The sequence below is a fragment of the Astatotilapia calliptera genome, chromosome 23 (assembly GCF_964374335.1).
Source record: "Astatotilapia calliptera chromosome 23, fAstCal68.1, whole genome shotgun sequence".
In the NCBI taxonomy this organism is placed as follows: domain Eukaryota; kingdom Metazoa; phylum Chordata; class Actinopteri; order Cichliformes; family Cichlidae; genus Astatotilapia; species Astatotilapia calliptera.
In genome coordinates, this window is record NC_137443.1 from 28,944,029 (window position 1) to 28,963,771 (window position 19,743).

General features: G+C 41.2%; 1 protein-coding gene across 1 annotated transcript in view; it reads right to left on the reverse strand.

Annotated features, from left to right (window-relative positions):
* filip1l (filamin A interacting protein 1-like) overlaps positions 1 to 19,425 on the reverse strand; it is a 101,649-nt gene extending 82,224 nt beyond the window's left edge. Inside the window, exon 1 of the mRNA XM_026157607.2 lies at positions 18,899 to 19,425. The gene's annotated coding sequence lies outside the window, so the exon portion shown is untranslated. The remainder of the gene's footprint in view (positions 1 to 18,898) is intronic.
* Between the last annotated feature and the right edge of the window lie 318 nt (positions 19,426 to 19,743).

The following is a 19,743-nucleotide window of genomic DNA, read 5'->3' on the forward strand; positions in this document are numbered from 1 at the left end:
CTGTGTTAGCCAGCTTAGAGACTAAAGTATACACCTCTAAACCAGCACTGGGAAAAATCATTTCAGCTTTGAGGCAGCAACAGGTTAGCTTACCTCAAAAGCTTTTATTAAAAAGAAACAACAGATGTTAAATGTGAGGTTTCTATAACTATAAGCTGTACAAAAACAGTCGTTCCCAGCACGAGGCTGCTATTTTACAGTGGACTCCAACAACCGTGGATTTTGGCATGGTTGTTGGACTATTTCAGAAACTGTTGAACTACTGGGATTTTCCCACACAACCATCTCTAGGGTTTATAGAGAAAGAGAAACCATTCAGTGAGCAGCAGTTCTCTGGGAGAAAATGCCTTGCTGATGCCAGAGGTTAGAGGAGAATGACTGGGCTGTTTCAAATAATAGGAAAGGGGGGGAAAAAAACCTCAAAAAATCAACCCATTACTACCAAGGCATGCAGAAGAGAATCTCTGAAACAGATGGGGTACATTAGCAAAAGACCACACCATCCTATCAGCTAAGAAGAGGAAACTGAGAATTTCATTTTAAAATATAAGCCCCTCAAACTTCGCTAGCGTTGGAATGTTTTTGGCAACATTATTACACCCAGTGCAGTAACCAACACAGGCAGTGTTGGGACTTGATATATCATTGTTTTGCTTAGATGAGCTCAAGTTTAAGTTTTTTCCTTAACTGAAAATAAAATTTTACAGCTGCTGTCTTTTCACTCAACAGCATTAACATTTACCACATTAAATTGTATTTACAAAGACCAGGACATTGTACAAATGTTCCTGCAATTTTACAGCAGTTCCAGCAGTTTACTGTATACAGGAAATTCTATTCATTCTACTCCCAGAAGATGGAAAAAATTTACTCTTTGAACCATTAAAAGTGATGGTGTGAAATAGAAAGTTGTTCTTCATGGAGGGCAAATTCATAATGAAATAATTGAAGAATTTACTTAACGCTGTACATTATCACACATAACTGTAACATGTCACTTATTTTTAACACCACCAAAGTTTGGTGTAATCAAAGTCCAGTTTTAGTGTTTGGTCCCAGCTATGCTGTTCTTTCTTGTTTATTGCATTAGTTATTATAAACTGATTTATTCATCTTTTACTCTGCATGCATTTCTGCTGAATGATGTCACGGCATCTTCGTTTTCGATCATGTGCATCATTATTCACAATCATAATTATGCGTTTTTGTGTATGCAAGGCCATGTGCTCTAATAGCAAAAAGGAACACATATAATTTGAGGGTCAGCGATGATTAAACTGCAAAGGCATTTGGAGCCAAAGAAGGTCACAATGTCGTGAGATCCCAAAACAGCGCTTTTCCTTTAAGCTCAAACTTAGTTGCACCAAAAAAGGGATTTTGATGTTTATATGTGTTTATTTTATGCCCAATATACTTGCTTATATTGGTAAATAGACTGCTGTAAACAGGATTTACAATGGATTGCACAGTGCATAAAGAAATAACCTGCTTTGAAATGATCTTCTTGACCTTGTGTTATTGTCCCCTACAATATCTTGATAGAACTGTGATGTTTCATTTGTTGCCATTTCTGCTGCTCTCTCAGTCAGATCTCTCTTGAAAAAGACATTTTAATGTCAGTGACACTTTTTACCCAGATATATAAACTTTACATCAAGTTGATTTCAGCTTCTCCCTAGTGACAGGGATGTCCTTTCTGGCTCATAATGAGAGATATATTATACACAATCAAGCCATTTACAACATTTTAAATACTGGAAGTCACTTTTTGGCAAGAAAGGAGAAAAAGCTACAATGGCCCTGAAAGGTCAAACAGACTGCAACTTAAGAAAACACCAGCAAATAGGGGGAAAATGCCATAAAAGTGTGTTGTTGTGGGGGTTTGTTGTTTTTATGTCTATTTTCATTGTTTTATTTAACTTGAGTTGTGTTTTGTTGTACAACGTTTTCCTATTTGCTGCTCTTTCTTTGAGTGACCTCTCAGGGCCACCACAGAAACTACTTATAGCATTTTTAAATCAAAGATAAAAAAAAATACTTGACAAAAAATACAGAAAGACTCAATGAAATAAATAAAAAGCACCTCTTAGGAAATATGCAAGCTTGCCTGTGATCTCAAGACAGTGAGCTTCACAGCTGTTAGCAGAGGTCTGCTGTTTTGTATTTAACTTTTTAAGAGTGTAAGAGTTTAGAGGCCAATAATGTAACAAAAGTCAGCGAGTTTACACCAAAACAGCATCTAGGTGTTTTACTCATATACAGGCACACATACTGTGCGTTAATGGCCACAGTAATACCCATTAAGGGGCAAATATGCACACTAGAGAGGACAGGGACACTTTTAAACTGTGGAAAAAAAGGTGTGGGTCTTCTCAAGAAAAGTGTTTCCATTATAAAATAAAAATATATGTCTAGTGTTTCTACTCATACTGCTTCACTTAAAGTGTTATTAAACACTGCTAAATAGGTCAGCACCCAGAGAAAGGCTGTCAGAGAGTAACACGCTCAGCTGGAGGGGTTTCCTTCGTTGGTCCAAGAGAAACAGTGAAATGTTTACAAACAGTGCGGTTGCCGCAGCAACAGGTAGCGACCAGGATTCGGGCCTCGAGGCTGGAAGAGGTGCCGTAAAACCGTTGAAGATGTTTCCTGCGAGTATTAGTGTAAAGCAGCAGGAGAAGCAGTTTTGGGAATTCCTCTGCACTGAAGTCGTCCACAGCTTCAGGCACACGCTGTAACTCCTCCAGAGCGACGGAGGAGTTACGCTTGGAGACGAATAGAGATGTTTCAGCTCAGATGTAGGCATGCTGGTTTTTGTAAATCAGCAGGGTGGATGATGGCGACTTTCTGCTGCAGGCCTTATGGCTGCTGAAATGTGCGTCTAATGAAAAAGAGCACCGTTGCACATTTTTGTCTTATATCTAGGCCTCCTCTCAGCGGGATGATGCAATCCAATGAAATGTTTGGACTGGCCCGAAACTGTAACAGTGTCATCTTAGCATGTTTCCAATACATGGATTATGCCGCAGAGGCAGGCATCAGATTCAGTAATCATCTAGCATTTCAGAAGTGGAGCACTGATGATGCTTTTTACTGGTATCGACTGGAGAAAAATAGCTCTGCATGCACAGTCATGGGGAATATCTCTTATTTGTTTTTGTTTTTTGGGCATCAGTTCTTGTTGGATTAGTAAAAATGTGCAGCCACACTGCTGCACAGTGGGCAGCAGGGACGTATCTGTTCATCAACAGGGGGCGCCATGCTGCCATTCTGGGTACATTCAGGTGAATATTCCAAATGTGATTCAGCATATTCAAAATCAAACCTGGGTTTTCTGATTGTAAATGTAAAAAAGGGGGCACACAAAAGAAAACATTTAAATCTGCAGGATCAGTGTTTCTTTCTTTTTTTTTCAGGGATCTGTACGATGAAGAATATTGTTGATGGAGAGATTTTAGTGTTTTACAGACATTTGGTGTTGACGAAATAAGGTACTCACACACATGGATGACTCAAGAAAGTGCCAGGAACATTTTGATCCATGTTCACATGAAAGCATCACAGAGCTGCTTCAGATTTGTTTGCTGCACATTCATGATGTGAATCTCCCGTTCCACCACATCCCAAAGGTGCTCTATTGGATTGAAACCTGGTGGCTGTGGAGGCCACTTGAGTACAGTACAACTCTTTGTCATGTTCAAGAAACCAGTTTGAGATTATCTGAACTTTGTGACATGATGTGTTATCCTGCTGCAAGCAGCCATCAAAATGGGTGCACTGTGGTCATAAAGGGATGGACATGGTCAGCAACAACACTCAGGTAGGCTGTGTTGCTGCCTACCTGAGTGGCGCACTTTGGCGCACTGACGGGCCCAAAGTGCGCCAAGGAAATATCCCCTAGACCATTACACCACCAGCCTGAACTGCTAATACAAGGCAGTGTGGATCCATGCTTTTATGTGTTTATGCAAATTCTGAACATTTCCTGTTCTTACTGACTGACGTGGACCCAATGTGGTCTTCTGCTGCTGGAGCCCATCTACTTCAAGGTTTGACATGTTGTGCATTCAGAAATGCTACTCTGCAGTCCTTGGTTACTGTGGTTATTTCAGTTACTGCTGTTTCACTTTGAAACAGCCTGACCTCCTTTGCACTCATTATCTGCAAGCCACTTGTGTCAACTTTGGTAATAAACGAAGTGAGAATTAGGCTTCTGTCCTCAAAATATTCCATGCAATCTGACTTTTTTTGCATCCAAAGGAGTCACCCTCTGCTGGTCAATAGTAATAAAGCAGGTTCAGTGCTTCTCCACTGGCTTCACTATTCACACCCATATAAGCAGTCTATGGCCAAAACACTGTTCTCCAAATGATGAGCTCATTCAGGTAACACGTATAAAAAAAACAAGACAGGGAAGGAGATGAATCCTCTGGGAAAACAGACGAAGAGCATTAGTTTACATTAAAAGGAATAGGGGAGAAGGCCCGAGTTGGAAACATGAAATGCGGTCGAGCATACATGCAGTTTGTCTCAGTTGCTGCTCTAAATGTGTAAATGCACACACACAGACACACACATACTGTATTCTGCCTGGTATTAGTCTGTATTTGAGCAACTGTGGTGCCAAAAGGATATCTTTCTCATGACCTCACGGCTGGCTTCAAATGTTGCGTTTTACAGTGTGTGTGTGTTTGTCTGCATGAAGGCGTGAGTAATATCATTAATTGTCTAGGTCTTCACTGTATGTCAGAGATTTGCTCTTGTTCTTCCTCATGTTGAGGTCTACGCATTTAACAAGGTCAAGCTCATGAAAACAAAGCCAGACAGCGGAGCAGAACTTCTTCGACCTCTTAACCAGAACTAAGACTAAAATGACTTTTTAATGGCGCCGGTCACACTGTTTTGATTCAAACATGAGCGCAGCAGAAGATGACGCACACCAAGTGAGCCTCACGCTGTGACTGTTGCTCTTTAAACCCACTCAAACAGGCTCTATGTTTAGCCAAGCTGGCTCCCATGGCAGCCTCAATACGAGGTCTAAACATGCCCGATATATTTAATATCCTGTATCAGCTTTCATTTTTTTGGCAGATGAGTCTTGCTCAGTGTCATCAGACTGTAACCTTGTCGCTTCTGGAGTAGGTGATTATGAGAAAGAGGAGTGATGGAGCTTGAGTTGTCCAGGAGCTGCCGGGGGTGTCACTCCACTGGATGGCACAATGAACAAACCAAATGTGAGGGGTCGTCCGGTTCAGTGGAAGGCTCACCGGCGTGTTTCAGACGTTTGCATGACTTCGTCAGTGTTGATTGTTGCTTGGCTGTACAGCTGCACTAATCAATATTCAATGTTGGGAAGGCTACTTTTGGTAACCTTGATTTCTAATCAAATTTATGCAACATCTACATTTAATAGCATTTTACTTGCTATGCTAAAAGTTATTTTAAACTGGAAAATTAACTCAAAGAGTAAATGTTTGTGCAGGTTTGATGTCAAGTAAGTCAATGTTGGCTGCATTTTGATGGCTAGTACTGAAGCTTTAGCACCTCTTTTGTATTTCAGAAGGAAAGGTTTGGCACATTTCCAGCACTGAAGGTATTTTTGTCCAACTAAATGGACGCCCACTTTGACCGCTAAAAGCTATGGGCATTGGTAGGATTGTAAGGAAAGAAAAGCACATCCCCCTTTCACTGGCCACCTCCTTCAGCTCACCTGGGTGGTCACACTGGGTCATCCCCAAGCCAGCCAAGATATATATAAATAATAAATATATATGTCCAGCATGTCCTGGGTCTGTCCTGGGGTCTCTTAATGGTAGGACAGTACTAGGACACCTCACAAACAACCTCGACTGCCTCCTTTCAATGCAGACTAGCCTCTGTGAATCATTGTGGGGTTTGTGTGCCTTTGTGATCCCAGGACCTTTGTTGTCAGGGACATATGCTCCTAGTAGGATCTCCCAAGGCAAGCTGCCCAACTCAGGGACAGCTTTTCCTGGGCCTGACCCTGAAACAAGGCCAGGGAGGGGGTTCGAGTAGCTGCTGGTTTTACTCAATGGGGTGCAGCCAGGTGCAGCATGAGGTAGTTCCTGTGGAAGTCATAGTGCTAAATGAAAAGAGCCTTCCTAAGTCGTATGTGTTATTGTAAGTACAATAGTTTTAACGAAACCTGTGATAGGAAAGACCTAGACTAGACCTCAAAAAGTGCTTAGAAGATGCTCTGCAGTATCCAAACAAATTTGTATCCTGTTCACATCCTCGTTGCACTAAAGCTGACAGAGCTGCTAATTTAGTTCATAGTGATATAGAATTTCTATTGCACACCCCTCATTTGGTATTCACTTGGAGTTTCATTTATATTTTGCCACAAAAGGGAAACAGACTGCACACTGTTAGGCTACAATTTAATAATTAAATTCTCTTTAGAAACCTGCTTTTGAAAGCGATGTTTTGATCCACTGTCACCTGCTAGGGACAGTAATCTGAACTGATTATTGCCTGTAAAAGAAGAGCCTGTTTTTCACACTTTGAAACATGCCTGGGGAAGATCCTGTGGATTGAAAACATTGTCTTCAAAAGAATGTTTTATAAGTGACTTCAAAGATTCAACTGGAGCCTGGTTGTGCGCTCTCTTTTCACTTATATTTATACCAGTTTCACCTATAGCACTCAAAACAAGGCACATCTTCACAAATTTCCCAACATTAGGCAGAATTTAAAAAAAAGAAAAAACATCCAGTTCTGTTTAAACTTGATCCTCTGTTCCTGCTCTCCCTCATGTGTGCCCAGCATGATGGAGCAGCTCCAGACAGATATGGTGGTAAGGAGGTGTGAATAGCTGAAACAGCCTGTCACCACGAGGGCCACCGTGGAAGATGATGGATCACCCACAAACTCCCACATCCCAACACCTCATTCCTCCTCTGTTTAATCCCAAAGATAAACACATATAAACACCTGCAAAAGTCAACAATTGTACATGAATCCAGTGTGAAGGGCAGCAATTTTTTCCAACAAATTATCAAATAAAGTTTCTTTAAATCGACTGATACAGAAAGATACAACCAAAAAATATTGCAGCTGTTTATGCGTTTTCTTAAGCTTCCCATGTCAGGCACTTTAAGACATGGACATGCTTTTCTACAAGATAGTCAGCAGATCGGTGTAGGTAGGGTTTAGGCTAGGTTTGAGATTTGAGATGGGCTTACTGTGTTTTTGTTCACATCAGAAAGTGTGTGTTAACTAAATGATTCTGTTACAAACCTTTTCATTTTCCCAGGATTTCTGTTGATACTTTCATTGATTTCATTTATTGTTTTGTACTGTTTCTGTGGCATTTAATTTTCTTATTGATTTCCTGGGTGAGGTGTTCCAGGCATGTCCCACCGGGAGGAGGCCCCGGGGCAGACCCAGGACACGCTGGAGAAATTATATCTCTCGGCTGGCCTGGGAACGCCTTGGTGTTCCCCCGGATAAGCTGGAGGAGGTGGCTGGGGAGAGGGAGGTCTGGGCCTCTTTGCTTAGGCTGCTGCCCCCGCGACCCAGTCCCGGATAAAGCGGAGGAAGATGGATGGATGGATGGATGGATGGATGGATGGATGGATTTTATTTTGTGTACAGTGCTTTGTGACCACTTGTCTGAGAAATGTGCTTAATAAATAAATGTTACTTACTTATTTGAATACTTATTTATTTACATACTTCACTTACTTCTGTGTGACTTCAAAAGTTTCCCTAATTTTTAATTTCATATCATCATGTAGGTGCCAATTTGGTCTGGTGTTTGCCACAAGTATTATGAAGGTGTTATATGATTTACATTTTTTTTATTTACTCAAAGGCAATGAGCTACAGAGCTGCACTGCTAAACATTTAAAAGATACAAAATGTTTTTCTTGTTTTGGTGTTTCACTCTTTTTAACAGCAGTTTTATAGCATTATAAATGTTTCTAAATTGTTTTAACAGCTGGAGTCTTTCTTAATTTGAGGTTAAAGTGGAGTCTTGTTTTAAAGTAGTTTTCATAGGAACCTCTGCTTCAAACAGCCAGCAGAGGGCAGCACTTTTTTGTGTTTTGGGGAGTGGCCTTGTGGAACTTCTGGACATTATCAGATATTCATTTGGCTACATAGACTACCACTGGCTTCACTGTACATAGTTGTTAGGGAGTGTTAGGGAGTTTAGCAATATTTTCTTATTCATTTTAGCATTCAGTGTCTGTTTTTATGTAGCATGAATGTGTTTTGCTCTTCCTGTTTACCACTGCTGCTGTCTAATTTACTCTGTTGTAAAAGGATCATTGCATTGGTGGCAGCTTTCATTGTCAGATCCCTTCATGGACCTGACCCTCTCACAGATTAACCAATCAATGAACAAGTTGGGCTGTTAAAGGATTGTCTTAGTGTCTGTGGGTTTACCCCAACATTTTAATGTATTGTGAGTTCACAGTCTATCCCAGACTGTGGTCTGAGGGCAGATTAGCTGGTAAGCAGGCTGTTAATTTGTCTCGTCATGGAAATCTGCCGCATCACTCATGACATAAATAATTACATCTGAGGGTGTGTCTTTCTTGGACGTTTTAGCGTTCGCTACATAACAAACCTCACAAGGCATCAGCATGCAAGTGTTCATTCATGCATGTGATCCCAGTCAGTCCATCCGTCTGTGCAGTGACAGCAGATTGAAAGTAGAGGATTACAGGTTCGCAGCATCGATCAGCTGGCCCACATGGTGTCACTTTGCCCTCACACCTAATGCCACTGATTAACAGATTACCTCTGTTAAAGCAGGGGGCTTTTCCCTGTCACTCATTAATGACTCACAGATTGGCTCAAAGTCTTCAGTCAACATCAACTGAAAAGTCCAAAATCTGAATGTGAGCTTTGGTATTAAGACACAGAATTCTGAATACATGTTACAACAGTAACGGAAGGTGGGCGTGACAACACATAGATCATCAAATGGCATTAAATCAATTGTATTCATGTTCATTAGCCATGATGTTAGTCCTAATGCAGAACTGAGTAAAAACACCAGCAGAATTGTTGACATTCCCACCAGCCTCAGCTGTTCCAAGTGTGTGGTGCTCGTCAGGGAATGTTAAAGTTAAAATTAAGACAGCGAACATTGTAAACAGCAGCATATTAGCATTGTCAGTGTGAGAGGAGCATTGCTGTGCTTTATAAGTCCTCTGAGTAATGCTAGCGTAGCTGTGAGGTCATACATTACAGATGAAATAGAAGGTAAAACTATTATTGGACACGTTTTATTCTGCTTCAAGTCATTGTGATGATTTACTCTTGTGGGAGTCGTTTTGTCTAAATAAGTGAGATTTTTTAAATTGGAAAATTATAGTAGTAGTAAATAATAAATGAAGCACATATGTGGTGATATTCCTCTTTATCCTCTGAATTATGACTGATGTGTCAGCTCCTTTTTGCCTGTAATCCAAACTGTCCAGCAGCCAACAAATCAGCCTGGGCTAAAATTAGTAGGTCACCCAATCCCCTGCACGGTAGAGGTGAGGAGAAGGCAAGAAGTCAGATAAGAACTCTACTCTAGTCAGCTCCAGCCAGGGTTTCATTTAGAAAGCTTTGAAGGTGCTTTTCTCTGATTGGCCTAGATCACTAGACCTGTGGTTGCTGCAGATTTGTCCTATATTCCAAAATAAGCTGTTTGAATAAACTTAAATGGGACATTTGAAGCTGCTACTGTAACAGCACAGTGAACACAAAGAAAACCTGAGTCACTAACCAGGCTGGGTTTGAAGAAGTGGAAAGTTTTGTATGATTTCTAAAAATGTGTGAGGACTGAAAGCTTTAAAGGTGCACAACGCTGCTCCTTTGTGCATTTTAAATTAGTTCACATTTGGGTGTTTTTTAATTGATGTGAGATTGTCAGTCGGTGATTACAGAAAGGTTAGCAGTCTGTTAGCTTCATTTAAAGTCTAAAAGCACACGCAGTGAACCTGCTACAGCATATTGAGAGCCAAAGTACTGGCTGCAGCAATACAAGTAACATGTATCCAGGTGTGCACACGTGTACTGTGTGCCATACATAAGAGTACATGAATTGGTACAAATGGGAAAAGGAACAGAATGCAGTGATTAGCAAATTTCACTCACCTGTATTATGTTCACAACAGAATAAAGAAAACATATTGAACGTTGACACAGACATTTCACTATTTCCTGAAAAATATCAACTCATTTTGAATTTAATGCCAGCAACACATCTCAAAAAAGTAAAAGTAAGTGGTACTACAGAGAAACAGCTGGAGGAACATTTTGCAGCTAATTAGTGAATGTTGCTGTAGCACTGTAGAAAGGCAGAGGGTCATCAATCTGCAAAAAAACTGCATCTACAAATTATGGATATTCCTCAAAGTAAAATTCATCATCTTTAGTGAATAATAGCAGCAAAACATTAAAAAAAACTGGAGAAATCTCTGAGCTGCTGCTATGTACTGCACTCTATAGAGGACTGAAGCTGTCAAATAATAATAATAAATAAAATTAATAAGTGACTACATAAAAATAAATCAAAATCCCATAAAATACTGACACCAGATCTACACGTCAAATAGTTTTACAAATGCATGAATTAATTATCATTTTTATTTATTTACCTTTGTATTAGTCCCCTTATTACTTTCAAATCTCGTGATCCTACTTATTTATTTTCTTGTTAAATAGCTTTATCTTTGGCTAGGCTGCTTTAACACCTTGGTTATCTGGTAAGCTGACATTTCTGCTGTGATCCTGGTATTGATTAACCTCTAGATGAAAAGATGACCTCGTCACACATAATTATTTGCTCACTAGAGCAGGAATGGATTGACGATAACAATTAAAATGATAATTCTATATTAAAAATACATTTTGATCATTTTAAGACAGAAATGCAGTTGAAAATTGTAAAAAATTGTATAAAATTATTACAAAAGCTAATTTTGAGAAAAATAATTACCCACTATGTAGGGAAGGGAGATAGTTATGGTTCCCTAAGCATCTTTATTCAGTTTTTAACTTAACCCAGTTGCCCAGCAACATCCTCAGTAAGCTGTCCAGTGAATCACAACAAGGGCAATTTACAAGTCAAATGTCTAAGCTGTAATTACAGCACAACATGCCACTGAAAACTGTAATAAACCGGGTGGATGTGTCTGATCGACAAACAGGTATTATAGATGTGATTGTCTGAAACGTCTCATTGGAATTTCATTATGTGTGATCAGGATTTTTGGTTTTGTTTCCTAAAGTGAAAGTGGGGTGAGTTCAGTTTCACCTGTGCTGGTCATTCATTTTAATCTATTAGAGGTGACTGACAAGTACGTATAGGTTAATCATCATAGGTAAAAATATATCATCATACATAACAAGATGAGGTTTGTCCCGAGGTTGTATCAACTCAATATTTAGTGGCTATGCTGCATCCAAGCAGCAAAGCAATATTTCTCCAGGAGCTGACTCATGGCTTCTTTTGAACAAGATCTGAGCATTTCATTTGTAAAGAACAGAGCTGCAGATCTCTTTTGTTTTTTGTTTATTATTCTTTGAGTCATCAGTGCGGTTTATCAGCTGAGGAAAATTATAAATCCTTCAAGTTAGCTGCCTCTGCATTCATGTACTTTTTTGCACAGCAGTTGACAAAAACAACGTAACATGTCGTGCAAAAAACACATCCCTGATTCAGGCACAGGGATCGCAGCGCTAGAGAGGACGAGAGGTTATAATAAAACCGCAACACTTTCATGATGAGCTGTGGAAAACCGCAGTTCATCCTGTCCAACTTGGACACCAAACTCTGAAGCACTATTGTGGCTTTGCCCACCCACCCCACCCCCCGCCCGCTCTGCTTATGAGTCATCTTGGCAGAGGGGTGTAGCGTTCTCCGCTTCATCCGCACCAACACTGTCTGCTGTCCAGCCTTTGGCCTCGTCCCAGACGGACACTGCAGCACTCGTGCCAAATACAGTCTCTCTGTGAGCAAAAGACCCCCAGTTAGGACAACTTCCCACTTCATCCAGGCGAAAGTAAGCAAATATGTCCCAGGGTGCAACAGTGACATTTCTCACTGTGACACTTGTGTCCTTTCCACTTCTGCCCCTGTTTGCTCTCCACATGCCTCACTTCTCTTAAATAAGAGGTAGCAGGGAAAATGTTAGGGAGGGGGGATCATCAGAAAATAGTCTGATAACTGACCCCGTCATTTAACGAATGCAAAAGCCACTCACAGTTACAGATCCATGCTAAGCCCGCATCTCAACTAGGACCATTTCTATGGCAACACCAAACACAGACAGGAGCAACAATGGAGGCTTAGGCCCAAAGAGGAGCACAGACACACTCACGGACCCCTTTGGGTGTTTTATTTTTTTCCCCCGCAGAGAATTTTTAGCATCAGGCTGCCACCTCTGTCACTTTATCCCATCGTGTTGCATATGCCAAGAATTTCACAAGCAAAGCCAAGGCCCCTAGGGGAACACAATGCAGATATAGCAGCAAGATGTGAGCTGGTTCATGCTGAGGTTGGATTGTAAAGAGCTCTATAGAGATCACATTTATATAATGTTTCTCCACAAAGCAGGCTAAGCTACACCCATGGACACGCTATGTTTTAGTCAACCATAGATTTATCCCATAGTGTGACAATCATTGTGTTTACTTTTTCTTCCAGTAAGAAAAACTATTGCTGTCAGAATTCAGGTGTGTGCTGAATGCACAATGCCAAGAAAGACAAGAGCAATGAACAGCAATTGTTGCTTCAACATGGGAAGGGTTATAAGGTCATTTCCAAACAGTATGCAGTCCATCATTCTACAGTGAGAAAGCTTATTTAGAAGTGGAGAACATTCAAGACACATGTCAGCCTTCCCAGAAGTGGACGTCCCAGCAAATTCACCCCAAAGTCAGATAAAGCAATCGTCTGAAAAACTGAAAGATGCCAAAACCTACATCTCAGACTCCACAGCCTCAGCTAGCATCCTGACACATTCTGCTGCATCATGGAAACAGCTCTGCAGTGGCCCCTTATTGTATATTTAACTTAGAGTAGAGGGACTAAACAAAGTAAAGGTGATGACGCGCTGACAAATCCCAACAATGCGAATGACGAACATTCACAGCACGAGGAAATGAAAAGACAGCCAGGGTTACAAATCCGATAAAGGTGACAAATGTTTTCTGGTTTCTTTGTAATAAGCACACATAGTCGAGTTTTCATGTGTATCAGAGTCCTATAGTTCATTAGGTGCTGTATGAAGTAGCAGTTAATAATATGACCAAGGTAAAAGTGATAAAAGTCTTCCTGTTACATATTTAATGGGTTACGACCTGTAGACAAATAAATATTGTGCTTTCTTTGATAATTTACACATTAGTAGAGTTTGTCCCTTGTTTGAGAGTTTTATAGATTTTAGTTGTCTATTTATATTACTTAACAATATTAAGCTATGTTCCTCTAACATAGCTAATCTTCACAGGCTGAGCAAGATCATATTTGTCTGTTATTACAGCTTCAGCTTCCGATGTGTGTTTTGTTCAGAGCACCAGTTCGATTCAAAGTAGCGACTCCCTTGTAGTTTAGGACGTCTCTCGAGAGCCAACGCAAATCTTTTTTTTGTTTATTCTGCTTCTGATGTTCCTTTTCAAGCGTTCTTCATTTGTTGCAACATATGCAGACACAATACAAGATTCAAATGAGAATGAATGGTTACAAGTATATACATATGACTCATAGCTGACAAAAAGAAAGTGATCTGAGCTGTCTGGCAAGTTATTGAACTTTGCAGATTATGCAGAACTTCAAAGTGAGTTCAAAGAGTTTTTTGGGTCTGGGATTTCACCATGTTGCCTTTTTCACACATATAATTGAAGCCTCCAGCCAACCCCCCCCCCCCCCCCCCCCCCCCCCCACCTCCTGCTGATAGTTTTTAATGCAGCACAGGCAGTCATCCGTCACTAATGCTCCACGGTGTACTAATGCACCTCGAGTGTTACTTGCTTTACTCTTGCACGGAGATGAGCGACGACCACGACGACCGTGTCTGCCGCAGCAAATCATGCTGTAACCGCTCAGAGCAGAACAGGCTTGGAGATACCCTGGTGAATTATTTATGCGCTTGGAGTTGAGCTGTTCCTGTAGTGAAGCACCTGCAGGAAGAAAAGCTTTGCTGAAGCAGCGTAAAGATAATTTAGCTCCCATCCCGAGTGTGTTTCATGTGTTTTGCACTAAACACACCATCTACGGTCACCAGTGCACCTTTCTCACTTTTTTTATAGCCACTTGTCCACGACACTCTGTTTGTTTGTCTTGCCTTGCTCTCATGGGAATGTCTTCTGCGAAAGCACACTCCAGCTGATCTTTCAGTGCCCCCCCACACCCACCCCTGCCTGAAAAATGGATCTCGGCTGGCTTATTTTGACTTTGCTTGACAGCAGAAGGCAAGCTGTGAGAAATGGAGAGAGAGAGACTAATGTTGGACAACACTGGGGTTTCTCCCAGTGTCGCGTATATATAGTGCTCTTTTCCCAGAGCTGTGAGCTGTTGGTATTCTGTGAGAGAAACAGGATCCCCACCAATGAAACGAGTCACTGTTCCTGCAGCCAAGCACCATGTGGCCCACTACCCATGCACTTCTTGTACTTGTCGACCCCACTACGCCCAGCTCAATTAAACAATCTGCAACACCCGCAGTTTTTGCGTATCAGCCCTGAAGCTTTTTAAGGAGCCACTTTCAACCATCAAACTGAGAAGCCGAATCCCCCGCTAATCGCTCAGTACTGATACATTCATTCAACAAGTCCTCCAAATCAGGGGCGGATCTAGAGAAATTTTCTTAGGGTGGCATGAGGGTGGCAAAGAAATCAAATGGGGTGGCAAAATCAAAGCCTTTTTTTAAAACACATATGCAGGTGGTTACATATGGTTAAAATAATTCAAATGCAGTAAGTATACACGTTTTTCATATAAATATAGTCTATAACTTAATTATTGTCTGTAGCCCACATAATGACACACTTTAGTTACATAAAACATGTGAGTTTTGATCTTATGTACTGTATAGCCTTTATAATAAATAAATATGTAGCCCAATAACTATAAAATCCAGAAAACTACACAAAATGAGGCGGTTCATTTACAAACACAAGTCTAATTAAGCTTCAGACTGTTTTTTGTTAGAAAACAATCACATTGTTATATGCTTAAATTACACAAAATGTCAGAAATCTGCACTGTCATGAACCAAAATTTAAACCTAATTTGTTGGATTAACCCACTGAGGTCTGAAATACAACTGCCCATTTTTGATTCCTTTTGAGTTTACGCTTGTATTTCACCCTCAAATTGTTTCATTTTGGTTTTTTCCCCTTGCCTTGTTTGGTATCATTCTTTTCAGCTCAACTGAATTTAGTTGTTTTTTTCACTGACATACTGCATTAGTATTACTGATCTGAAATCACACAAAGAACTTAAAAATACGAGTAGTATTTTTTTTTACTGTAAAAAAAACCACAGACATGTTGAGTAAATTTTTATAACTTGAAATGCAAATAGAAATTGTACGTTTTGTAAACATATACAACTATTTATCTAAAAATGCAGCCAATACACCTGCCGTTTTTTGTTTTTTTCATTTTCTACAACCATTTAAAAATATTACTAAAACTAAAATGAGAGAACAATCAGGTGTTGCAATAGGATGCCCCACAAATGATGTGTGCCAGTAAAAAAGAAGTTTGTCCACCAAAAGACAGAACAGCACAGGGATAAACCTGCAGGCCTGACAACAGGAGGTGTATCACTCCGCTGGTTGACAGTGTTTACGTTGCAAATGTGCCTCTGTGACATTCATTAGTGCCCTCACTGACACACAAAACAAAACGACTACACAACAGAACAACTACACAAGACAACACAACACACTAAGTATACACTCCACACTAAACGTCACAAATCTCCCACATCTAAAAACTCTCTCGCTCTCTCTCACTCGCTCTGTCTCGCTGCGTGGCTGCAGCTTGTTGCTATGTCAGCTTACATCAGTCATGTGATTTGGAGGTGCAGCGTGTCCGTGGACCACAGAGGGTTAATAACATTCACCTTCCTTCCATTTCCAGAGTGTAACATCTGTGTAAAAAGTGAAATTCCCATGATGTTGTTCAAAATGTGCTCTGGCACAATCATAAACATCGCTTGCTACTGAAAACAAGAAAAAAATCCAGTCCTGCTATGGGCTGAACCATTTGTTAATGGTGGTGGGGGGAAACACTATGCAATCAGTTTTAGCATTTATATTCACCGTTGACTGTAACTATGCTCAAACTGTTAATGCTATCTTATTTTAATAAACAACACTGTCATATGGAAAACCTGGGGTGGCACTTGGGGTGGCAAGGGATAATTTTAGGGTGACACTTGCCACCCCATGCCACCCTTGTAGATCCGCCCCTGCTCCAAATTAAACGGCAATCACCTAATTTTCCTTCACAAATGGCCGTTTGACGATTACTGCCACGTTTTTAGTAGACTAATTTAAACTGCCTTGAAAAAGCAAGAAATAAGGATTGTAGTGTTCAGGTAGACTATGTGTAACGATTACAGACTCCTGTCATGGTTAAAGTTAGGTTCAGATAACTGACACAATGCAAGCGGCTAGTCAGTTAGGAGCCTTATTTTGGTTTTCTCATCCAGGGAAATCAAATACTGTTTTAGGTCACAGACTTGCCTGAGCATTGTTAGACACTGACAGATAAAGTTTCTCTATTTAGAAAGTATAAAAGCCCACATTTGGAGGTTGGAGGGGTTATTAGGTTGGAGTAGGTTATAAGTTTGTACTCGCCTAACCGTTGCAGTTTCCAAGGGGATGAAAAAGGAGTAAACTTCAAGCATCTTTGATCCATGTTTTTAAACCCTGAATTTAACCACCAGTCGCTTCCTGCTGATGAATCAAACACCTTCAATAAGACCTTTTGAGCTAGACCTTCTAATCCAGTCTACAGCTGGTGAAGCTCAGGGTGCCAGGAGGTTTGCCTTAATGCGTGTCTTGCTTAGCGATCTCTGCCCCACTACCCTCAAACTGTCAATCAGACTGAAAGCAAAGCACTTTCTAGCAGGGCAGGATGTCATTTTTAAAGTCATTTGAAGGAGTTTATACAAAACAGGTATAAAAAAAAATTGGAGTTTGAAAAGTTTCTGTCAATCTAAAATCTGACATGTGAGGGGCCTGTCATTGCTTCGACACTCCCATCAGGGCCTATGGTGAACTGTCTATAAATCATTCACACACATACTATAAACACCATTCACACTAAACCTGCTGATCATCCTGCTGGCCAGCCCCCTTTTGTTGTCTTAAAGCAGATTACAAGCACCAGAAGGCCGTGGCTCTCGGCCCCGCTATCATACATGGTTAACCCGATTAACCGGTCACTTCCGGTCACAAGCTAAACTGCAAGCCGTTTAAACCTGAACGGCAAGGCATCCTTCTGCCCAAATATTTACTCACAGGAAGAAGGTTTCTTCCATTCGGGAAGGAGTGCTTCGAACACCTGTCGATGCTTTTATTGCAGACCTTTAAACATCAGAAAAAAAGAAAAGAGGTGGAAATGGCCAACTGTTCCAGGAGCCCAAAAAAGAGCCCCAAATTCCACCTATAAATACCAGCCTCAAGCCATCATCGTTCACATCCTGTGAGTAACCACAAACCAAAATGTTATGTGATGATCTTTAAAGGCTATGCTAATCCTTTTATTAGTAACATCTCTCGCTCTCACTGTGCTGACCACCACATACCAGCACGTCATCAAACTATGGATGCCAGCACAGCACCTCCCCAATCCCATAATATGGTGAAAGATTTGGCATGTTATAAGCCAAAGGAGAAAATAATAAAGTGAGAGTTTCATAATTAAACCAGTGGAAATGCTTCATTGCTACCAGTCTCGCCCACGTCTTTCAATCTGAGACTTGAGTCCAAGATTGGTAACTTGACTCCCTCCCTCCCTCCCTTCTTCCCGTCACCCACCCCTTCTGGTTGGTCTCAGATACTGTATGACACTGCTGTGGGTTCTCATGGACACGCTGCCCTTTGGAAATTCCCCGGCTGCAACTAATACAACCCCGCCGTGTAACACCAGCGTCCGCTCGAGCTAGTGTCACCGCACAGGAGTGGATGAATTATCACCGCCAGCTTTGATGTGGTGGGCAAATTGATCACGAGGCATGCTGCCACTGCCGGGGCCATATCATGTTCTGCCCTCATCAGCAGATTCAGCTGTAATGGTGATTCCCTCCAAGAAAGCAAAACAAAAGTGTCACGCAGAGCCAACCGCAAAAAGAAACCCAAATGTGTGAGAGCCTTGTCTGTCCCAGCCAAAGAAATAAACCTAATTAGAGCAAATTCAACCTGATTAGATTGAATTAAGATCAGCAGGAGTTCACTGTGCCCTCCCCTCCTCAGAGCCTCGGGTCTCCTCTGGCCTCTAATCTTTGTATCTATTCAATTAGCAGCAACCTTGCAGAAAAGCTGCCATAATGCAGATTATGTTCTGCTCAGTGGTTGTTCTGAAAATCCACTGAAGTTCAGCGCATCTGCGCAAAAGGCTTTGCAGAAATACAGACTATACTTCAATAATAAATTCAGGATTTTTTTTTTTTAAATCAAGATTTTTTTTAATAAATAAAATACAATTTTGAAAATGCCAGGCTGACTAGGCTGAAAATGAAATACTTGTAATTTATTACAAACATGACTCAGTGATAATTTTCCATGACATCCATGCACAATCACACAGGCTCACAACGTTTTGCATTTGTGTATTTGCCTCCAAAGGAAACAGATGATATACACACATCTTATGACACAAACACACACACTGTCTCATAGCCAAGCTCCAGCCTTACCTCTCGCAGCAAATCTTTAGCCCACGGTGCTGATGTGCCTCTGCAGTGCCACTGGCTGTGCCTTCAGCCTGCCAGCTCGGATGAAGTGTTATCCTCAGTGTGAATGTTTGCTCCGCTCTCCTTCCCTTTGCAACGCTGAGCGTCCCTTCTCTCTCCTCCACTGCCGTCACTGCTGCTGCCGCGTCCTCAGCTGGCCTCTAGTACAATCCAGGTGGTCTGATGAGTGAGAGAGAGGAAGAGGACAAAGAGGACGAAGAGGTGCGTCTCCTGACAGGGAGCTGCTGCTGCTGCTGTGTGTGATGATGTCTGTGGCTGGTGACTATGAAGACAGACTGTGTGTGTCTGTGTGTGAGGAGAGAGAGCAGAAGGGGAGAGACAGGACCTGCCATGCAGAGATCAGCCCTGTTGCTGTTAAATTTAAACCACCCTGCCTGCTGACACCTTGAGCCACGGCTGCTCTCCCTCTCCAGCACACTAACACACTGGGACGCAAGTGCACACGGATCCCTGATGGTGCCATATGGCTCACGAGCCTTTGGGAGTCTATGACTATCAGAAGAGAAATAGTGAGCGGGGGTGTGAGGGGTGAAAGGAAATGTAGGTGTTTTTTTAAGGTGTTAGTGGCTCAAATAAACTAAACATTGCCCCAAAACTGCTTGAAGATGTGAACAAAATGACTTTCAAAGTCAGCAATGTCAAATCCACCAGTCAGTGAATCTATCCTGTCAGTGTAAAGAAGAGGGATGTCATAACTTTTTTATACTGTGGGCCATATGCATGAAGTTTAACATTTACAGTGCAAATTAGATTTTATACTGAAATAAGTGAAAAGCAATGAAAAATTA